We start from the raw sequence: 21,294 nt of genomic DNA, 5'->3' as shown, positions 1-21,294 counted from the left end.
TTTTGTAAATCATGTAATGCCAATGAAAGCTGATGGGCTGCATCATCAGCAGTTTTGGCCTGTGTAAAAACTACAGTATCATCAGCATACATATGAAGTGCCAGATCTTTATTGGATGACCACATAATTTCAGAATTTAAGAAACAATCCATGTGACTGAGGCCTGATATCAGCTTGGCATCCTTTCATCTCTCTAGCCTTTTTGTTAATTGTGCCTTACTAAAAGTGTTTACAACAGAAAGCACAATCTGTGATTAGACATTGAAACAGCTGTTTACTCCCCTGATGTTCCTGCGTTCTAAAAAAGAAATTCCATTATGATTTATGTGGATGTATTGTGCAGGTGGCGGGTGACCAAGACCACTACCAGTAAGATACAGATTTTCATCAACAAGTGCTTGCGACACATCCTCAACATCAGATGGCCTGAGAAGATTTCAAACACAGACCTGTGGAAGAGAACCAGCCAGAACCCGGTCGGTCAAGACATCAAGAAGAGAAAATGGGTCTGGATAGGCCACACACTTCGAAAACCACTCGACAACGTCACAAGGCAAGCACTGGACTGGAATCCACAAGGGAAAAGGAAAGTGGAGAGACCCAAACAGACGTGGAGAAGATCTGTCGAGAGCGAAGTGAAGGCCGCCGGAATGAAGTGGACCCAGCTAAAGACAACAGCCCAGAACAGAGTCCGTTGGCATGGTGTTGTTGCGGACCTATGCTCCCCCAGGAGCCAACAGGAAAATTGATTGTGCAGGTACTTTCTCTGCTTCGCCCTCTTTGCTTGCTTTATCTGAGAACATAATCTGTCTTCTTTTAACTTGAGGATTTCTGTACACCTGGCATACAATCCAAGTGTTGTCTGCCCCAGATTGCGAGTTAAAGTTTAAGTCACTGACAGTAGTGCTTTTGTCTGAATTTGTCTGTTTGACTGATAATGGACAAGCTGTTTGAAAATATGATGTGAAATCACTTAATTAACCTGCTGGATTTGCTAAAAGTTAAAATATTTATACTACTCTGGCTAATGGGTTTTGCATATCACTCTTAACTTATTAAGTGGCTATTAGGGAGGGTAATGATAATCAATTCAGTTGAGTAATGGGTTGATTAAGTCTATTTCCAGACTAAGAGAAAAAGTCAGTGAACACATCCGTAGGTTTGGGTGTAGGCTTAATCCATTTCTGAGAAAACTGAAAAGCAGAAGTGGTTATGGAGCTTCACTGACATCTGATTTGGATTTATCCAAATACAAGTAATTTTCAGTCTGTTCAGCCTGTTTTTGTGTAGCACCAAGCAGTAAACCTAAACCTGGATGTGCTTCTGGGTTCTACCTCTAATGAAAACAGATGAGCGTAAATTGCAACCATTGTTTGTAGTTTGCTTCCACCTACTGAGTGAAAAAAGAACTGAAGCTGTAAAAAGCAAACAGACATTACAATAAGTCAGCATTCCTAATGATAGGCTTGATTTTGTTTCAGTTTCAGCTCATCAGACTGTTTTCCCTTTACTTTCTGATATAATAGCTTTTTAGTACTACTGATACACATATTGTCAATTAATTACTGCCATTTTCTTCCATTAGAGTAATTTTATATTTCTTGAGCTGTGTAACTGGAATTATTCAAACATAGAGGTCGTTTGGATTCACTGACACAGGAGCCATACGCCCTTTCTACAGTTTTTATGCTTCGTTAGCTCATTTTTGTCTCCATTGTTAATCCTCTCCTGTGCAAACAAAAGCCCAAAGCGACACTTGTCTGACTAAAAGAAGGTTCAATAGAAGGACATTTGCGATCAACTCTTTCCCCGTTTAATGTTATTCCAAGGAAGTGAGTTTCCTACAGGGTATGGAGGGCCCAATTTGAGGGAGTAACTTTCACTTTTCTTTTCTTTAGTATGTGTTACTGATTTCAGTGTCACGCAGGGGAAAGTAGCATTCAGTGGTAGCTTCTTCTTGATTGTTTTAAATCCAAATATGACCCTTATTTGTGGCGCATGTTAACTTACAGTCAGCTCAGGAGTTAGTATCAGTGATCTGGTTTTAAACTGAGTAAACACAGCCTCAGATCATCACATATTTTACATATCAAAGTAAAAGTAGTTGTGGGAACCTGGCAAATGCTTTATTTCCATCAGCATTTTAAAAAGCTAAAATAAATAAATGAATAAAGAGTGGGTGGTGGGCTGAATGAATGATAAAACCACTCTGTGAAGACAAAACAAAGCTATAATAAATGTCCATGTGCACAGACATGCACACAAAAACTGCGTGACTCCTTGTTGGCTGTAACTCACTGCGCGTGATCACCTGTAATGTTCTTTAATAAGACAGACATGTGACCATTCTGATAGCTGTCTGTATCTGCAGGTGAATGAGTGAAGCTACATAAACATTTGAATTAGCATAGCTCACCAGCCATCATGGAAACCCGATAACAACACAGTGGGGCTCGCTTCACATTCTAACTTTAAACGAAGGATTTTAAAGTATTTTAAAGTGTTGAAAGTAGTTGGTGTGGGTTAAAGCAGTGCACCAGTAGGCCACAAAACTGAATCACAACAACTGAGGATCGTCGTTGTGCTTATAGCGGTTGCTAGGTAACGTCATGTCGCCGTCATCCCGGATGTAGGCGGAGCTTAGCGCTAGAATCCCTTTGTTCCTTTGATGTCTTCCGTGACGTCGCATTAGAAAAATCCTTAAGTAGGGGTTAGTCATCCATTCAGTTCAGTAAGAAGAATTAATGTTTCACAGCCGAACGCATCAGCTAACAGAAAGCATCAATACAAAAACAGACATGAATCCTTTGAGTGAATGTAGGGAAACTATAAAATCCAAAATTAGGGAATTGTTTATGAACATATCAGAAGACCAGTGGCGTGCACTGAAAACAGGGTGCTCAGATAAAAACACAGAGCAGGCACTTGCCAGGTTTACATCAGAGATGTTTCACATCACCATGACTGAAGTCATGCCAATGATTAGGCACTGTGAGGGTGTTGTCGACACAGGGGAGAGTGTCAACTCGGGGGAGACAATTTTACAGGGAGTCGGGGAGAAACGGAAGCACTGTGCGTGCTGCCCCCATTCGTGCACCCAGCAACTGAATCAGGAGGATCCACAGTCAGCTGGTCTGGAATCCGTTTCAGAAGTAGCAGAGGGGGCAGAAAGTGGACCAGTGGCTGAGCCCACCGAGGACTCCAAAAAGAGTGACTCCTCTCTGGAGTGTGAGGTGGGTGAGGCTGAGCCCACTGCCCCTTCTGGTGATGTGACTGTGGAACCTCGACTGTTGGAACAACAGCGGCTTGTTAAAGAGCTCATAAAGGCTGTGATTAAACGCGCCTCAAGAGAGGCAAAGGTGACGCCGTCTGATGAGATGCAACAGCAACTCTTCATATCTCTGTGGGCGCAAATTAAGGATAAAAATATAAACATCAAACGAAATACAGTGAAAAGTCTTGAAAAATCAATTTTCAAAGACATTCAGAAGCTGCTGGAAATTCCACCAAACCTTGTAATCATTGCACTGGGAGTAGCTCAGCCGAACCAACAAGTGGTAATTTCAGTATTCAAAGATCGCCTCCTCCGAAAGAAGCGAAACCTACTAACAAGGCTTTTCGCATGGTGCAGAAAAACTCAGGAAGATGGAGACCAAACACCAGAAACTAAAAAAATCTCGCAAACACTTTTACAAGAGTTTAAGGAAAATATATTTCCATCACCGGAAGAAAAATCCCAATCTGGTGTTAGTAGCAGATCTCATGATGCTGAGGTTAAAGAGCGTTTGAGCACAGTTATTCATGATGTGCTCTCACACGCAAACACGTTCCACTACAAACCTTCAGTTAAACTGCACAAGCGACTCTTTGACAGCGTGGTGTCTGATGACCGCATCAAAGACCTGTATATAGACAAAAAAAAGTTAAAAGGTCTTGATGAGGCAATTTACCGAGAGATCCGCGACAAACATGTGATAATGATATTGAATGACAAGGATCCGGTATTGCAAAACTTGACGAGGTATGAAATACAGACAATTAAAAAATACTTGATTGAGTCGATGGAGAATCCAGCCCTTAGTGCGGCTGAAGAGGTTCAAAAATACAAGTCTTCTGTGCAAATCTGTATCGAGGACTTGGTGAAGCATGTCGTTGAAAATGCCCACTCATCCTGCTCTCCTGAAAAAGCCGATGCCATCGCCAAACTGCTGTTCAGTAAAGCCTGGCCTCGAGTGAAAAATGTTCAAATCCCTGTCGAATATGTGCCATCGCTCAGTAAGATGATCTACAAGTCTCTCCTAGAGAAAAGGAAAGACCCAGATGTAATTCTGACAATCTGGTCATTACTACTGACTCATTCATGAGCTCATTATTAAGGTCTTCAAAGAACATGTCGTAACTATATTGGAAAGTGAACCTTTCATCAGCAGCTTCTTTTCCTATGTGGGTCGAGCTACGGGGTTCCACACAGACAAAACAAAATGAATGTTCTGTAAGCAATCCATCCATCAGGATTGCCTGTAAATATTTGTTTTAAATTATTAGGACAGTTTAAGTGTATTAGTTGACATCAAAGTAACTTTTTAAATTGGCTAACAAGTCATTTTAAAAACTCCAGGACCGGCCGAGGCAGATGGCCGTCCCTCACTGAGCCTGGTTCTGCCGGAGGTTTCTTGCTTTTAAAAGAAAGTTTTTCCTCCCCACTGTCGCCGAGTGCTTGCTCAGAGGGAAATGTCAGATTATTGGGGTTTTCTGTTAATAAATAACTTATCTTATTGGGCACTGTAAATTGAGTCTATTAATTTAGAGTGCCCAATAAGATATGTTTTTATTAATTTTATTAATTTAATAAAATTATCTAAAAGATTATATTGTGAATATTGCATGTTTCATTGTCACACAAATGTCTACATTTTCAGCCTAGACTGAACACGTGTGGTTGTCATTCTATTCAAAATCACATCACTCACATTGATACAGGATGACAGGATATTTGTATGTAAACTATAATGTGATATGTAGAATCCACATATATTAGTATATAATCTCCCAAATGTAAGGAACATATAGGTCTAAATAACATTAGGATCTTTTAGACCCTCACTATAGTCTAGATGAGAAGTCAAATAGATAGGTCAGAGGTCAAATGAGGCATTAAATCCTAATGCGGTACATTCTTATGTTGGCAATACACACCACACTTGTAAGAATCAAAGGTATAAGTTAAATTATAAGGCTTTTTATAAGGTGTTTCTCTATGAAAACAGTTAAGATCAGCATGCAAATACATAGGAAGGCTCTTCTTTGTATCTGCCAACAGAGGCGTTATAGTCACACTTTCCTTAGAGCAAGAGGTTCAGGTGCTGAAAGCACTTGAAAGCACCAGTTTCTGGATCAGCACCCTAAGTAGAATGATCAGACTTTCAATAATGAAAGAAATTAAAGTATCTGTCTGATATAATCTATAGCAGACAATAGTTCCCATGTGGTGCAATTCCCAGGTCTATAATCAAGTAACCTGTTATGTAGCTCAGTTTGCCTGGCTAGCATATTTATAGCCCATTTACTTAACATTTCCAACAAGTGTTTGAGGGTAAGACATGACAGGAACAGTAGATGTGTGGCTCTCGATGCTCACAGCGCACAAGGTCTCTGGAAACAAAGCTTTTGCTGTGACTGTTAATGGGGAAGCCAGACATGACTTTAACTTGTGTTCTTTAGCCCGTTCAAGTGCATTGTTGTTGAGAAACAGAAACAGACCAAGAACACAAAAAAAACAAATAACCTGGATCCCAAACAGGTGCTGAACGGGCTCCTTGGACCCTCCAGCTGATGAACCATGATGCTGGCTGGGTTCACATGACATCGTACAGTTATCAGTCCAGAAGCAAACAGGTGTTAGATGGGGTGTTATATATATATATATATATATATACATATATATATTAGGGGTGCAACGATACTCGTATCGATATTGAACCGTTCGATACAGTGCTTTCGGTTCGGTACGCATATGTATCGAACAATACAAAATTTTTAATTTATTTTATCAACTTTCCTTCTGACGGTGCTGTCTGTGTTGAGCGCTCAGTGGATCTGCGCTCGACAGTGCAGCCTAGGCGGAGTAGTCGAACGCAGATTCACTGAGCGCAGGGCAAGCTAGCAGACAGAAGTTAAGCTCTCCTTGCAACATGGCAAATTGAAGCTCCCCCACCCTCATTCAGATCTGGCGTTTGGAAAGAGAGCGACAGCACTGATTGGTGAGTGATGATAATTTGCGCACCAATTCCTCTGACATCATTTTACCAATCGTTAGCTTACTATGCAAACATGACAAGTGAAATCTCCCGTAGCAAGCTTAAACATGTGAGAGGTTGATCGCGCAGAGAATCGCTGAGCGTTATGTGAGTGCGTGTGTAAAAGCAGCAGGATATATATTTTAGTTCTGCTGAGCCAAATAAGACAGGTCAGGGTGAAGAAGTGACAGCCAAAGAAAAGCTTACCACAAAACGGAAAAGTTATGACAAATCAGACTATAAGGCGAAAAGAAAGTGCAGCTTTATGGTTTCATGGACAAAAGAATTTCTGTGGCTGCAATATGACGAGCTAAATAACCAGGGCTGCACATAAGTGGTCCGCAGGTGCGCATTCGCTGTCAAAATAAAAAACGCGCACAAGATAAGAAGTTGCAACGCATGTTTGCATACATAAGATTTTCTGGAGGAGGACAGACATTTGTTTAGAACTCTTAAAGATGTCGAAGAAGCTCCTTTAAGCAATTACTGTGATGTTCCTCCACCTCCAAAGAAATGTCAGAAGGAGTCCGAACCACAAAAGAAGCGCGTATTCTCGGAAAAGTGGTTGCAGGAGGTGAGCTGGCTTCAAACAAATGATGAACGCACAGAGATGTGGTGCAGAATGTGCCGTAAAAATTTAATAAATGACAAATTAAAAAGGCATGAACATTTTTTTTGTATCAAACCGAACCGTGAATTTTGTGCATCATTGCACCTCTAATATATATATATATATATATATATATATATATATATATATATATATATATATATATATAACAGCAGTGAGCTTGAACTCTGGGTCAAAGATTCAAGTTGCAGTTATTTATATTTCCTATTACCGTAAATCTTCACTCAAAGACAAGTATCTGTGATAGTATAGATGTATCATATATAAGACACAAATATTGTTCGTTTAATATGTTGGCATTACTAAATTTGGCTCAATGCTTACATATATGTGTAAAAACAAAATGTACGAGCTGTGAAAACTGTGTCTGATAGAATGAAGAGTAGACTGGGGCAACCGTGGCTCAGGGGGTTGGGAAGCGTATCTGTAACCAGAAGGTTGCCGGTTCGATCCCTGGCCTCTCTGTCCTGGTCCTTGTGTCCTTGGGCAAGACACTTTACCTACGCCTACTGGTGATGGCCAGAGGGGCCGATGGCGCGATATGGCAGCCTCGCTTCTGTCAGTCTGCCCCAGGGCAGCTGTGGCTACAACCGTAGCTTGCCTCCACCAGTGTGTGAATGAATTCAATTCAATTTTATTTATATAGCGCCAAATCACAACAAATGTCGCCTCAAGGCGCTTCATAGATACAGAGAAAAGCCCAACAATCATATGACCCCCTATGAGCAAGCACTTTGGCAACAGTGGGAAGGAAAAACTCCCTTTTAACAGGAAGAAACCTCCGGCAGAACCAGGCTCAGGGAGGGGCGGCCATCTGCTGCGACCGGTTGGGGTGAGAGAAGGAAGACAGGATAAAAGACATGCTGTGGAAGAGAGACAGAGATTAATAACAGATACGATTCAATACAGAGAGGTCTGTTAACACATAGTGAGTGAGAAAGGTGACTGGAAAGGAAAAACTCAATGCATCATGGGAATCCCCCGGCAGCCTACATCTATTGCAGCATAACTAAGGGAGGATTCAGGGTCACCTGGTCCAGCCCTAACTATATGCTTTAGCAAAAAGGAAGGTTTTAAGCCTAATCTTAAAAGTAGAGATAGTGTCTGTCTCCCGAATCCAAACTGGAAGCTGGTTCCACAGAAGAGGGGCCTGAAAACTGAAGGCTCTCCCTCCCATTCTACTTTTAAATACTCTAGGAACAACAAGTAGGCCTGCAGAGCGAGAGCGAAGTGCTCTAATAGGGTGATATGGTACTACAAGGTCATTAAGATAAGATGGGGCCTGATTATTTAAGACCTTGTATGTGAGGAGCAGGATTTTGAATTCAATTCTGGATTTAACAGGAAGCCAATGAAGGGAAGCCAAAACAGGAGAAATATGCTCTCTCTTTCTAGTCCCTGTCAGTACTCTTGCTGCAGCATTTTGGATTAACTGAAGGCTTTTCAGTGAGTTTTTTGGACATCCTGATAATAATGAATTGCAGTAGTCCAGCCTGGAAGTAATAAATGCATGAACTAGTTTTTCAGCGTCACTCTGAGACAGGATATTTCTAATATGGCACGGCATGAATAGTGGCATTGTAAAGTGCTATATAAATCCAATCCATTATTATTATTATTATTACTGATATATGTCATCACCATGTCATAACTGCTTTAAGTCATACAGAATAGATATCAGAGCCTTAAACAGGCTGACTTCTGCTAAATGGGTCAAACTGGGCAGAAAGTATACAAACACATAACATCCTTATAGAATATGATGTAACACTATAGATCAACTTACCTCAGAATATATAAAGCATATAAACAATTACAGCAATATGATGCAACAAACACAGCAGTACTACTAATCCAAAATACTCAGCTTCATAGAACTGAAACAAACATTTATTTTTAGCTCCATTCTGCTGCTGATACATACTTTAGGTTTCTGAACATTAAACTTGTTGCTGCCTTTCATAGTGTGTAACTTGAAGGCCCTGAGTACTTTCTCCCACACTGAAAACACTGGAATGATAAAATTATTTGAACATTACCTAATAAGACTGATTCAGGACAGACAATTAGTTATTTTAAACTTTTCTAGCAGTCCTTCACAAACAGGGAACAGTCTGTCTATTCTCTCCATCTGTCAGCTGCTGCTGGCTCTTCCTCCTCCTCTTCCTCACACACTGCTGAGTTTGTCCTGGTGGATCATCAGGGGTGCAAAGCCTCACAGATGATGTGCAGCAGTGGGTCCCTCAGTCTGTCCTCACTCTGGACACTTGCAGTTGTCACACATGGAAATCAACTGTGTGATAAGCTGCAGGATTCAAACACAAGTGTAACTTATAAATACATGTTCATACTTTTATTCCACAATCAGAGAGAAAGAAACAGAGAGAGAGTGCAGGACAGACAGACAGATGACAGTCTCAGGTGTATACACTGCTACAAAACAGCACAAGAGAAGGAGGATTTAGTGTTTGTGTTATTACAAAACAAGAAGAGTTCCCAGATGGTACAGTGGACACATGTGTGACTCCTGTGATTAAAGCATCTTTCTTTCAGCGTAACGAGTGAACCGTCAGCTCGTTCAACACACGTTAAAGTCCGTTTGGCTCGACACCACCGAACAGAGGCAGCAATATAACATAGCTAACATTAACAGTGCAGTGGATCCTGCTTGTGCCGTGATAGTCAGGACTGCAAACCGAGCAGCATCACTGACTTTCAGCTTGTTGTGTTTGTGGATATATGACTGACTTTAATTATCCACAAAATCATCACATTCTCTGTAAGATTAAGGTCGACTATCGAACGGCGTATATTTTAAAGTAAAGGCTTTAAAACCAAGTTAACGCTGAAAGTACAAACATCGCTAATGTCACACAACTTTGCCGACATGTGGCCAACAGTGATGTTTTAATGTTCCTCATTATTAAACATTCGCACATAAATAAGTGACATCATATTCAGTACTTACTTTTGACAGTTCACTCTTCAGCCGCTCCCTTCTGCCTTCTGCCGTATTTTGCGGTAAAATTATCCACACCCACCTCCGCGCTATGAATTGTGGGATATATGGGACCACAAAGCGTGCACCGGACCACGCTTGATATTTGGGGAAATCGACGGCGCATTTGGAGTATGCATTTGCAGTACACTTCGAATTGGGACAGCCGTCGTCGCGTGGTGGTGACGTAATCGCACTTAGAATGCGTACTTCAAGCGTGCAGACCCTGAATTGGGACACAGCCCTACTTTGCTTCCTTGTCTCGTCAGTTCTGATTTCCCCCAGCTGTGCTCTCCTTCTGTGTCTCATTCCCCTCGTTATTTCCCAGTGGATTTAAGCCCTGTGTTTCTCTGTGTCAGTGTTGCGATCTCCCTCATGCTGTGTGTTGCGCCCTGTGTGTGTTTTGTAGAGTTTTGTGTTCAGCAATAAAAGCTGCCATTTTGAGTTCAGTCCTGGTTCCAGTGAGTTTGCGTTTGGGTCCAATTCCTGCCTGCACACAGCCGAAACATGACAAAAGTGGTCTATAGAACAGCAGTGTGACTTTGTGCTGAGTGCATTAGGAGAACCACAACGTGAAATTCTTATTTTGGAGCAAGTGCAGCAGGATACGCCAGATAAGATCTTTCTTCAATTTAAAGAACTGTATGGGGACAAAACAGCTGTGGGTACCTTGTGTGCCATGTTTTATGACTGCAGACAAAGGCTAGAAGAGCCTATTAGAAAGTCCACTTTACGTTTAAGGGAGATAGAGAGGTTATCGCCTGCAGATAAAAGAGCCACAAGACCCTCGGCGTGCCGACCTGTACATGCATGATCAGTTTGTCTTGGGGCTCATAGAGGGCGAGATACACCCGGTGCAGGTTTCACCTCCGGTGTCTGTTAAGGCATGACCTCTCTCATTTGAACAGGTGTGTAAAGAGGCTTTGCAATCAGAAGCAGATGCTTTGCATAGCTCATATGAAAACTCTGCTTGTTCCATAGTGAAAGGAGATCTAAAGTGGCAGGATACCTTGAATTGGAAAGATTAAAGCGGAGATTCTCGCAGAAGTGTAGAAGAAGTGAATTAATAAATGCCCTCATGATGGGGTGGCACCTCCCCCCAGTCATGTAAAAGAAAGCAGAAAAAAAGATTTTTTCTTACAATGGTAGATTGTTTACCTTCTCTAATGCTCCCTGTGTTACCAGATTTTAATGTTCACGTGCCAGTGAGACAGTTTGTGTGGAGTGTAATATGGATGATGATCTTGCCGTCAGTGCCACCATTAATTCTTGTATGCCATATGTAACCAACTTTAGAGATGTAAAGGTGAATTACAGCACAATAACTACTTGGGCTCGTAATAATCAGAAGACACCAAATTCGTGAGGAGCCAAAGTATTGAGCAGCAATAGACCCTGTGCACGAGAAAATGCTAACTTCCTGTTTTAAGACCGGATGTAGGGTTGTACATTTCCGGTAGCTTTATTTTGCAGTCCATTGCTACTGCGAAGGTGGACTCAAATCATGTCCAAAATACGAAAACGGAAAGATTACGTTAAGTTACAAAGAGCAGAGGGTGGGAACACTCACCATTGCTGTGTCATAAAAAAAAAATCAAGTGATCAATTTTGATGTTTGAAGAGCGTAGATCGATTGTTTGTTTACATCACTCAGCACAAGCAGAACTGCATTACTGCATGCAGAAGACACATCGTCCACACTCAGAAGCACATCTCTGTATAGTGACAGTTCTTATGATTTAAACAGGCAAATGTCCAGCATTCAAACTACAGATGAACAATAGTCAAAGCCAGATGTTTCTCCGTTATGTCGATATCAGTACACACCTACACAGCATGTCAACAAAGTGTGGAGAAAAAAAGCCACAGGATATAAATAAATACATGAATGATTGCTGGTAAGGGTTTCTATATATTAGTATTTACGAAGAGTATGTTGTGACTTATCTTCACAATTACAGTGGTCCCTCGCTATAACGCCGTTCACCTTTTGCAGCCTCGCTGTTTCACGGATTCTTTTAGTGCACTTTTGCATGCTTTTTTTTTTTTTTAAAAGAGCATTGTGTCTGCGTCCTGATTGGCTGTAGATCACTGTCGATCTCCGTGCCGTCTCCTGTACAGTACAGAATCGCTACATCGGTCACTAGCAGTGTGACTCTGAAGTGCTGTACTGTATGTTTGTACGTTTTCTCCCCAACAAACACAACAATGTCGACGAAACGTTTTGCACCGTCAAAGACACCTGAAGTTGGACTTCTGGTCACACTACAGAAAGGTAGAAGTTACCTTTTTTTTTTTTTTTTAACCATACCGCGCACCAGATTATAAAGTGCATTAAGCTTAAATGAAGCAATTAAGCTTAAAGTTAAATTCATTAGTTCTAAAAATCTGTCATTATTATTTATAGAAAAACAAATATACTGTATGTTTATTTCTCAAATAAATGTTTGGGACTGAAAACAGGTTTTGATCTTTGGTTTCATTCTATAATGGACTTGTTTTTTTTTTTTTTTACGAAGGTTTGAACTTTGAGAGTTTAAACAAGAGAGAAAAGTGTGAAACTGTTCATGCCTGTCTGAGAAAAGTGTATAAAGTGTGTAGTGATGGGTTTTACAGCCTTAAAACATCTAAAATAATTGTAAAAAATAAAGCTGGCTACTTCACAGATTTCACCTATCGCTGGTTATTTTTAGAACATAACACCAGCGATAAACGAGGGAACTCTATATACAAATACTGAGAAATTTCAATCCCTTCTCTCTTTTGCCCTGAGGGGCAAGGGAAAAATATCGACAAGTCGATGAACATCATCTACAGATATATTCGGTAAATGCCCAAGACATCTTGAGAAATGTAACTCGCCGTTTGATTCATCCATTTGGTTGACTTTTTTTTGAAAACCCGACGGCAAACAAGACGCGAATATCACACCGGAAACGAAGCGCCCTACAGGAGTTTCCCCACCGGAAGTAGCATATGCTAAGGTGCACATAGTTTATAATGACTCGGAGACAGTGTTGATAACTTTTGAGTAGCCACTCTTGTATTGTTACAAAGTGTAAAAAATTAATGTCCAATTTGTACAGGAAAAAAAGTATAAAATAAAATAAATAGTGTGCACACTTAAACAAAATAAATTTACTCGTTGGGGCCCTTTAAGAATTCAAGTTATGATGACAACAGCCAACTTCAGCGGTCTTTGTGAGTGTAATTGGAACGTATGTGTGGGTGTGTATCTTCTTCGGGGTTACTTGTCCTCAGCGTGGTTGGCTCGCCATCTACCGGAATCTTGTCCTGGTCCTCAGACTTTTCCTGTCCTCTCCAAAAACCTGACCGTTGCTCTGTTTCACAAAGCCGAACACACGCTGGTGTTGGAACTGCAGCAGCTCTCCGGATGAACGGTGAGTGGTTAGCCGACGTTGCTTCTCTCCTTCATCCAGCCACTCGACTGCGGACTTCCAGCAGGTAAGTATGCTGGCTTTCCTTCCTCTCAATTCTGAGTTTTTCCTCTTTCTTCCCTGCGTTTCTTGGTTTGAGTAGCAGATGCCTCCACTCCCGTTGCTGAGATGAGAAAACCCGGGAGAACCATGCGCCTTCACCTCACTTCCTTCCTGACAGGGTCAATGCGGCCTGCGTAGGCTCTGATACCTTCGACTTACTAATGGGAACTGCTTGTTAAATGAAGGCTGTGATTCCTTAATGACTTTGTTCACTGGAATGAAACAAAGGGATATTTGATAACTCAGAAGTGAAAAGTTTCTACTGTGCTGAACAAGTGTTTTACTTATGTGCAACTCTTGTACACCCAGTTTTTATGGTTGCTTTTTTTATGTTATTATTCTATTGTCTGTGAATGCAGAACAACAGTTTTATGGTGTATAGAACTGATTCAGAATTGATTCTCTTTTCATTAAAATGGTTTCGTATAACATACACTTCTATCCATCAAAACAATAAAGGTTTACACCCTCATTTTTATCCATTTCAGGCCAGAGACAGTTTTCATTCCACATGACGTGTTCCATGAATTTGGTACTGTTAACATTTGTTGTCCTACATGGAAAGTTCCAAAACTGCAGATTTTAGACACTTTAGACCTAAAATGAATGTGTATTTATTAAGGAAAAAACATTTATTTCTCCATGTGACAGTGAGAACATTGAGCTTAACAAGTAAGGTCCAGTTATTTGTTTTAACAAACATTTCAGCACATCCTCCACATCCTAACACCAAGACTTTAACATTTGAGACTGCTGTTAAGCAGGTCAAGTCAAAAATGAAATTTCATGCTCATCTGAGGCTACAGATATACAAAACCCGATTTACTTCACACCAGCTCATTTCTCATATGTAGGAAAAGTTCATTAAATGAAACGTAAAGGCTCTTTGGCTCACGTCTTCATCTGGATGGTTCAGCATAACCAGGTTAAGACAAATGCGTCATCTCTAAAAAATATATTTGTGAGTGTTTTTCAGTGTTTTCAATTATTTGTTTTAATTTTATTTTTCATTGTTCACTGTGGCCTGGTAAACTTTTTATCAATATATATTTCATAAGGCCATCGTTAAATATTTACAAGAAATCAGGCATTATACAGTGTAAACTTCAGTGTGATTTGGATGCTCAGCAGAAAATGTAGCCAGATATCAGCTGGGTTTAGATACATTTCAGATAAGATAACCTTTGTTAGTCCCAGAGTTGGGAAATTCAAATTGTTACTGCAGCAGAGGACACAAGGCAGGAACAAATGAACACATGCAGCATACCTGACAGCAATAATGCAAAAATAGAAGAAATATAGACTAAGAAATAGATATGTACTTATATATGTAAGTCTATATATCTATATCCATCTATCTATATATATCTGTATACATACATATACATATATATGATGCAATAATACAGATTACTATTAGAAGAAGAATGAAACCTTTCATAGTGCAGTGTTTGGGTGTTAATAGTAGCAGGTATTTAGTATTGCACACTGATATATGTAAAGACCCCAGTGTGTGCATATGTGGTGTACATTCACTGCTGTTGTGCAGTGTACAGTCTGACAGCAGCTGGAGGGAAAGGCCTCCAAAATGTCCCCTTTGCACACTGTGGGTGCAGCAGCCTGTCACTGAAGGGACTGCTTAGTGTTGTCAGGGTGACCTGTATGGGGTGGGAGCTGTTATCTGACAGAGATAACTACCTCCACTGGGTCAAGAGGACATCCCAGAACAGAGCTAGTTTTCTTGATCAACCTGTTCAGTTTCTTCCTATCCCCAGCAGACCACACCATAAAACATGGACAATACCACCAAAGAGTCCTAGAAGGTCCTCAGGAGCTCTCCCTGCTCCCTTCCAAAAGACTTCTCTGTTGCAAATACAACCATCTTTATCCTTTTGTGTAGATGGACTCTCTGTTGTTACTCCAGATCAGTTTATTGGTCAGATCACTTATATGAGTCAGCTATCTTAATGCCCATTCTCTGGATGTTCACTGGTGTAGGTGGAGTCCACTACCTGCTCCTTGGTTTTCGGAGTGTTGATCTGGAAGTGGTTCTGCTGGCACCAGTTGGAAAAAGTCCTCAGTCAGTTCTCTGTATTCCCTGTTGTCCTGTTGTCAGTAAAGTACACAGTGAGGAGATGCTCTCATTGCCCACTCATTATTTCAAAATAGAGATAGCCTACATAGTTCATACATATGAGAGACTATTATGAGCCAATTAGGAGAAAGCGTTAAATGAGCTGTGGGCCACCGCTGGCACTGTCATCACATTGGAGGGTCACTTTAGTTTTCAAGTAGTATAAAAACAAACAAGAAAAACCCCAGAAATATTTCAGAAAATGTAGTGTTTTGTTTGTTTGTCACTGAATAGTGTTGGAATAAAGTGTGAAAATTGTGAAGGATTAAAATATTCCAAGAGCTCAAATTACTTCACCAAAACACGTTTCAATCATATTTTATCAACACAAATTGCACAGGTTTATTGAATATGAATAACTTGTGTTAATTCAACTCAATTGTTTAAGCTCGTGCCAAAGCAAAACATCTGTGTGCAACCAACGTCGACTATTAACGGTTGGCGCCGCTTTGGAAGCAGAAACTGTTGGTTTGAAAGCCTTTAGTGTCTCCTTGTGGCGGGACTCTTATACTGCACTGTAAGATGTCGAGCAGTGTCAGCCGTATGTTAGAAAGTGATACATTAAAATTTCTGGGGTCACCATGAAGAGCTTACTTCCTTTCTTGCTCAGTGTGTAAAATGTAGCACTTAATGGATTGAGAAGAAAAATGATGGCACCCTTGTAGTTCACACAAGTGGTGATGATTCAGGGTTTTCATTTGTAAGGTTTGAATTTTGAGCGATCATAAATTTTAAAACAGGAAAGTATACTATTTAACATATGTTAAGTCAAAGCTAATATAGCTGCTCATATACAGCTACTTATAATTTGAAGAGCTGCCTACACCAATGAGTAGACTTCCCAGAATGGGAACAGCACTCTTTGTGTGATTTGAGAAAACAGTCAAGTTGTTAAGAACTCTGACTGAGAAGAATCCGCCTGTGTACAGCAGCAGGCTGCCTTCCTAGAATTTGGATATCCCCCGTGCGCTTGTCTCTGCATTGTGTGCATTACTTCTCTTGGAAAATTAAACCCACAGCAGCTTTTTATAATTTTTTCATTCACTATCAGCTTACACCAAAAGTCTACTGAGTAAGATTATTCAAAACATGCAACACAGTCACCAATCCTAGCAAATTCACCCCTAAGTCAGACTGTACAATACAGAAAACAAAAGAGCTACAGCTCAGACTCTACAGGCTTCAGTTAGCATGTTAAATGTGAAAGTTCAGTTAGAAAAAGACTGAACAAAAACAGCCTTAGTTGAGCCATTAACCAAAGTGACAAACATTGCTCTAAATAATACTCCCCTGATCCAAGTAGTCACCCAAACCTGGACGTGGATTTAGAGGCCTGAGGGCCATCTCACACATTTATTCAGAAAAAAACAAGTTTCAATTAAAATTAAACAAATCAAAATCTTGTGTACGTATGCCTTTTACATGTTGGTAAAATGTTTAGGATGAGATGGAGATATAACACTCATGCACCCTGAAAATAATGTCTAATAAAGTAATGATCTCAAACCAGACCAGCAGGTTGTACTTGCTGACACACTGACCCAGGCTGGATTTGGTGATGGTGTTCAACTTGGTGGCTGCAACTGACACACACACACACACACACACACACAGAGAAGCTCAACGTTAACAAGTGGGAATTTTTCTGGATTTAAGAGAAGATGAATAAAAGTCAGGAGTATTTACTACATGCTTTGGGTGACTAAATGGAGGATGGATAGGTGACATGAAAACACTACTGACCCTTTATACTGAGCCAATAGCTCACACACTTCTATTAAATCTGTCTAAAGAGCCAGTAATCACAGAGGATAGATACTGGAAGCAAACTGAAATGTTAGGAGGAACTAAATCACACATTACAACACCAGTGGCAGCACCCTGCTGTCTCACACATCGGGATCACGGTCCTGTTGAAACGGGCTAATTGCTAAAGCTCACAGTTGCATTTGTCTATACTCAATATGATCGAAAAAACAATTTTAACAAACAATTAAAAAAAGAACAAGTAAAAGATCTATTATAGCCAAAAGAAGACCATTTACAGACTATAGCGCTGTGAAAAAGTATTTGCCTCCTTTCTGATTTCCTATCTTATTCCATATTTGTCACACTTACATGTTTCACATCAATACATTTATAACATTAGACAACAATGTCTGATATTAAACGGCAGTTTTCAAGGGCAAAACGCTATCCAAACATACTTGGTCCTATATGAAAAAGTAATGGCACCGAAAACCGATACCTTGTGCAACAAGCCTCTAACACAGTGTGTGTATGCTAGCGGCTAATCTAGCAAACAAATGAACAGAGTGGTTTTAGGTGTTGCACAAGGATAAGATGATAAACTGTGTGTCTTTTTTATAATGACCTGCTTGAATTTACCTTAATCAAAGGAGTGGTCAGTGTGGGTAAAGCCATGAGCAGATAAAGTGGATGAGTGGGACTAGGTAGGTGTGCCGAAAAGACGCAACAAAGCTGAAGCTGAAGAGTGTGGTGAGAACATGGCGCCGCCAGCAGGTTTCTGGCTTTGGCATGGTAACACCTACAACATTGGCAGTCCCATTTTGTGAAAGCCAATAAAAAATAGCTAGGTTTCCATGTGTCATTTGTGTGGAACAATACTGCACAAGAAGCTAAATAGATTTTAAAAAATGAAAAAAAAAAAGTTGAACAACAGAAGATAAATGTCCTCTTTTTTATAACGTTAACTGGCCGGCTGTGTGGTGCACGGCCTTAAGAGGCCAGCATTCAGACCCCAGAGTTGAACGACCAAGTTCGAGTCTCTGACGGTCCGTCTGCTACTGCGGGGTAGGCCGAGCGAAAGACGAAGCTCCGGGCTACTCCTTTTTCTGGCTTTTTTTTTTTCATTCACATTTATTTACATTTATTTAGATATCAAGCTGCAAGTAAAAGCTCAGGGAAACACTTTTAAGGCGCCCTTTAAGGTACCCTATATACGTCCTTTCACATCTTATCACTTCATACAGTGCTATGGGCCAGTCTACACCTGCTACTTTCTGCACAAGCTTTTATCACACATGACCCACTGTTTACAGGTAAGAAATCCAGTGTCAGTAATGTTAAAGTGGCTGTGTGGAGTAGCACAACCACTGCTAATATAACACTTTTCACATGCATTTCTACATATTATAGTGTCTTTTACCGTCTTTATGGTGCTAGCTTAAAGTCATGCTATAAATGTTAGCTTGTAGTGAAACATATTCAAACCATGTTTGGACAGAAATATTGGTTTCTATCATGACTAGTTAACAGAAATGTTAACTGCCCACGCCTTACTGTAATCCGATTACTCGTTACTAAGTAACGAGTAATGTAAGGGATTACTATTGCAAAAAAGGTAATTAGATTACTGTTACTTTCCCGTAAGCACGCTGCATTACTGCGTTACTAAAACCATAATTTTTTTTTGCCAGAGTGTCTCATGACAATAACAGCTGTGTGCAGATCAACAATGGATAATCTATCCAGGAGTGCAGAGAGAGTATGACCATGCAGCGTTTAAAGTGTGGAAGTACTGACCTTACTTTGAGTTTGATTCCATAAAAAGTGACAAAAACTTTTAGAAACTTATTTTTACAGTGAAAAAAAAAACTTAACTTCCAAGCAAGCACCTAGTTCGCTACTATGGGATTGGAAATTCACAGAGAGACTCGCGGATTCTTCCACTGACTGCTGCAGCACACCTGCACCAGGTCCAGGGCAAACATCCGCCTGCTATACAGGTGAAAATAGAGCAACAGGACCGCTGAGTCTTTGATTTTATTTATTTTCTGCTTTGTTTCACTTGCATTTATTTGAAAGACTGAGTGTAAACACAAAAAAATTTTATTTTATGTGCTGGAATGTGCAGAAAATAGGTTTAAATGTTAAATAAATTTCTTCTAGTCAGAATGTTGCATATAATTTAATTTTTGCTTGATGCATAAAGTTAAAAGACTAATAAAACAAGTTTTAGTTTCCTTAATACTTTAGAGGAGAACTGGACTGCAGATCAAAAGGTCCTTAATAGCTTTTTGTCCTCCCCGACCCTCAAAGCCAAACCAGCCATGAGAGCTGATGAGACACGATTTGTAAAAGTGACATTATCAGAAACAAAGGGGAGCAACAATACTTCATATTTGCATTCTTTAGAGAAAAGTATTTGAAAAGGCTGTCTGCTGTTTTGGATTGATGTCGTTCTCCTGAGGCTCAAAGAAGTAGGGCAGTGTCACGGTCCTTTTGGCAGCAGAAAGCTGCTGAGTGCTGGAAAGAAGCACGGCCACATCAGCTGAAATGTCTCACTGACACAGAAGCTGTTGGCCATCCTCTGTGTTGCCACTGTCTTCACCCTGCTGTTATTAAGTCTCAATAACATACATTTCTATATAGCTAAGCTTGATGAGCGATGCCTTGTTGGCTGACATTTATGTCTTTGAGCGTGTGAGAACTTTAATAATTATAAAACCACATGAATTTGACAAATGTCCTTTTAACCGTCAGCTCATAGTGAAGTACACTGAGCCACCCGGAGCTATAATATCAAAATAGAAGCTGCTACCTTTGTCAAGAGTGGCTGGATCTGAGTGCATACTACTTTCAGTTATTCAAATTTTGCTTAATTTGTTAAAAGTCCTGTCTATGTGCAGAGAGTGTCTTCCAGAGGAATGGTTCTGTGGGGATTGTGATGTTCTACATCACAAACATCAGCCACTCCACAACAGAGAAAGTGTTATTGATGTTTTTTAAAGCCATTCCTCCAACCACATGTATTATTAGAGTGGACGGTCAAAATTGCACCAATATACAAGGTATTTCCTCATGAGATTCACTCAATTTTGGTTTGCATATGTGTCTACAGCCAGTTAGAAAGAATCTATTTAAGTGGTTTTCTCTTTCTTGGTAGCTCGCATTCTGGCAACAGTAAAGCTTTGAAACTGCTCCTGTGGGTTGCGTAAACTTCACAGTGTCAGCAGGAAAACTCGTGATTTTAATCAACATTAATAGTAAACAGCAACCTGCTATTTAGGTTTCTGTGATGGATTTGAACATGAGATGAGATGATGAGATGAGATAGCCTTTATTTGTCAGTTGCAGGTCTTTTGCCCACAACCGAGATGACAGACCTTGCTGACCGTACATACAATACAAACATCACATTGGGGAAACAGGTCAGGCTTGGTAGCGAGGAAAAAACATTGAAATGTGTAACACAAAAGGATAATACAGGAATGCACAGGTATCAACACACCATAACACAATAAACACAGACAAGCAACATGGGAAAGTGTTCCAGTGTTTACATCTGATCTGGGACCGCTGCAATCTTCGACTGTGCCTCCACATGATGTCCACATCATGGGGGAGGTAAGCGTTGGAGGTGGCGTTGGATCCGGGGTAGGGAGGGTGATGCGTCAGTGAGTGCTTATCAGTATCAGTATATGTATGTGTGTGCGTGTCCATAGTTCAGCTGAGACAGTGTCCTTCACCTCGCCAGGCTAAGTAAACAGTCTTCCAGCCAACCCAGGTGGCCTTGCATGGAATGGGAAGGAACAGACTCAACACAGTCGTTATCAGGGAGTTTTTGTTCAGCTCCAGCCTTGAGCCCACAGCTGCCGCCGAAGGGGTAGCCGCATTATGATGGTAATTTTTCTTTTGCAAACAACTGAATTTCAAGCTGTTTTTAACACTCCGACACTGGTCTCTCAATCTCCCGTTAATAGCTGCGAGTT

The 21,294-nt window shown here is 40.5% G+C and overlaps 1 protein-coding gene and 1 long non-coding RNA gene across 2 annotated transcripts in view; one reads left to right on the top strand and one right to left on the bottom strand.

Moving 5' to 3' along the window:
• Positions 1 to 21,294, bottom strand: part of LOC146513652 (kinesin-like protein KIF1A) — a 77,237-nt gene that overhangs the window by 8,867 nt on the left and 47,076 nt on the right. The gene's annotated exons all lie outside the window — the stretch shown is intronic.
• LOC146513658 (uncharacterized) lies at positions 12,215 to 13,988 on the top strand. Its single transcript, XR_014874915.1, has 3 exons — positions 12,215 to 12,509; positions 12,699 to 13,390; positions 13,466 to 13,988. It is a non-coding gene; the product is annotated as an uncharacterized LOC146513658 (long non-coding RNA).

Source organism: Neolamprologus multifasciatus, chromosome 7 (assembly GCF_963576455.1).
Source record: "Neolamprologus multifasciatus chromosome 7, fNeoMul1.2, whole genome shotgun sequence".
In the NCBI taxonomy this organism is placed as follows: Eukaryota; Metazoa; Chordata; class Actinopteri; order Cichliformes; family Cichlidae; genus Neolamprologus; species Neolamprologus multifasciatus.
This window is presented reverse-complemented; position numbering and strand designations above follow the sequence as displayed.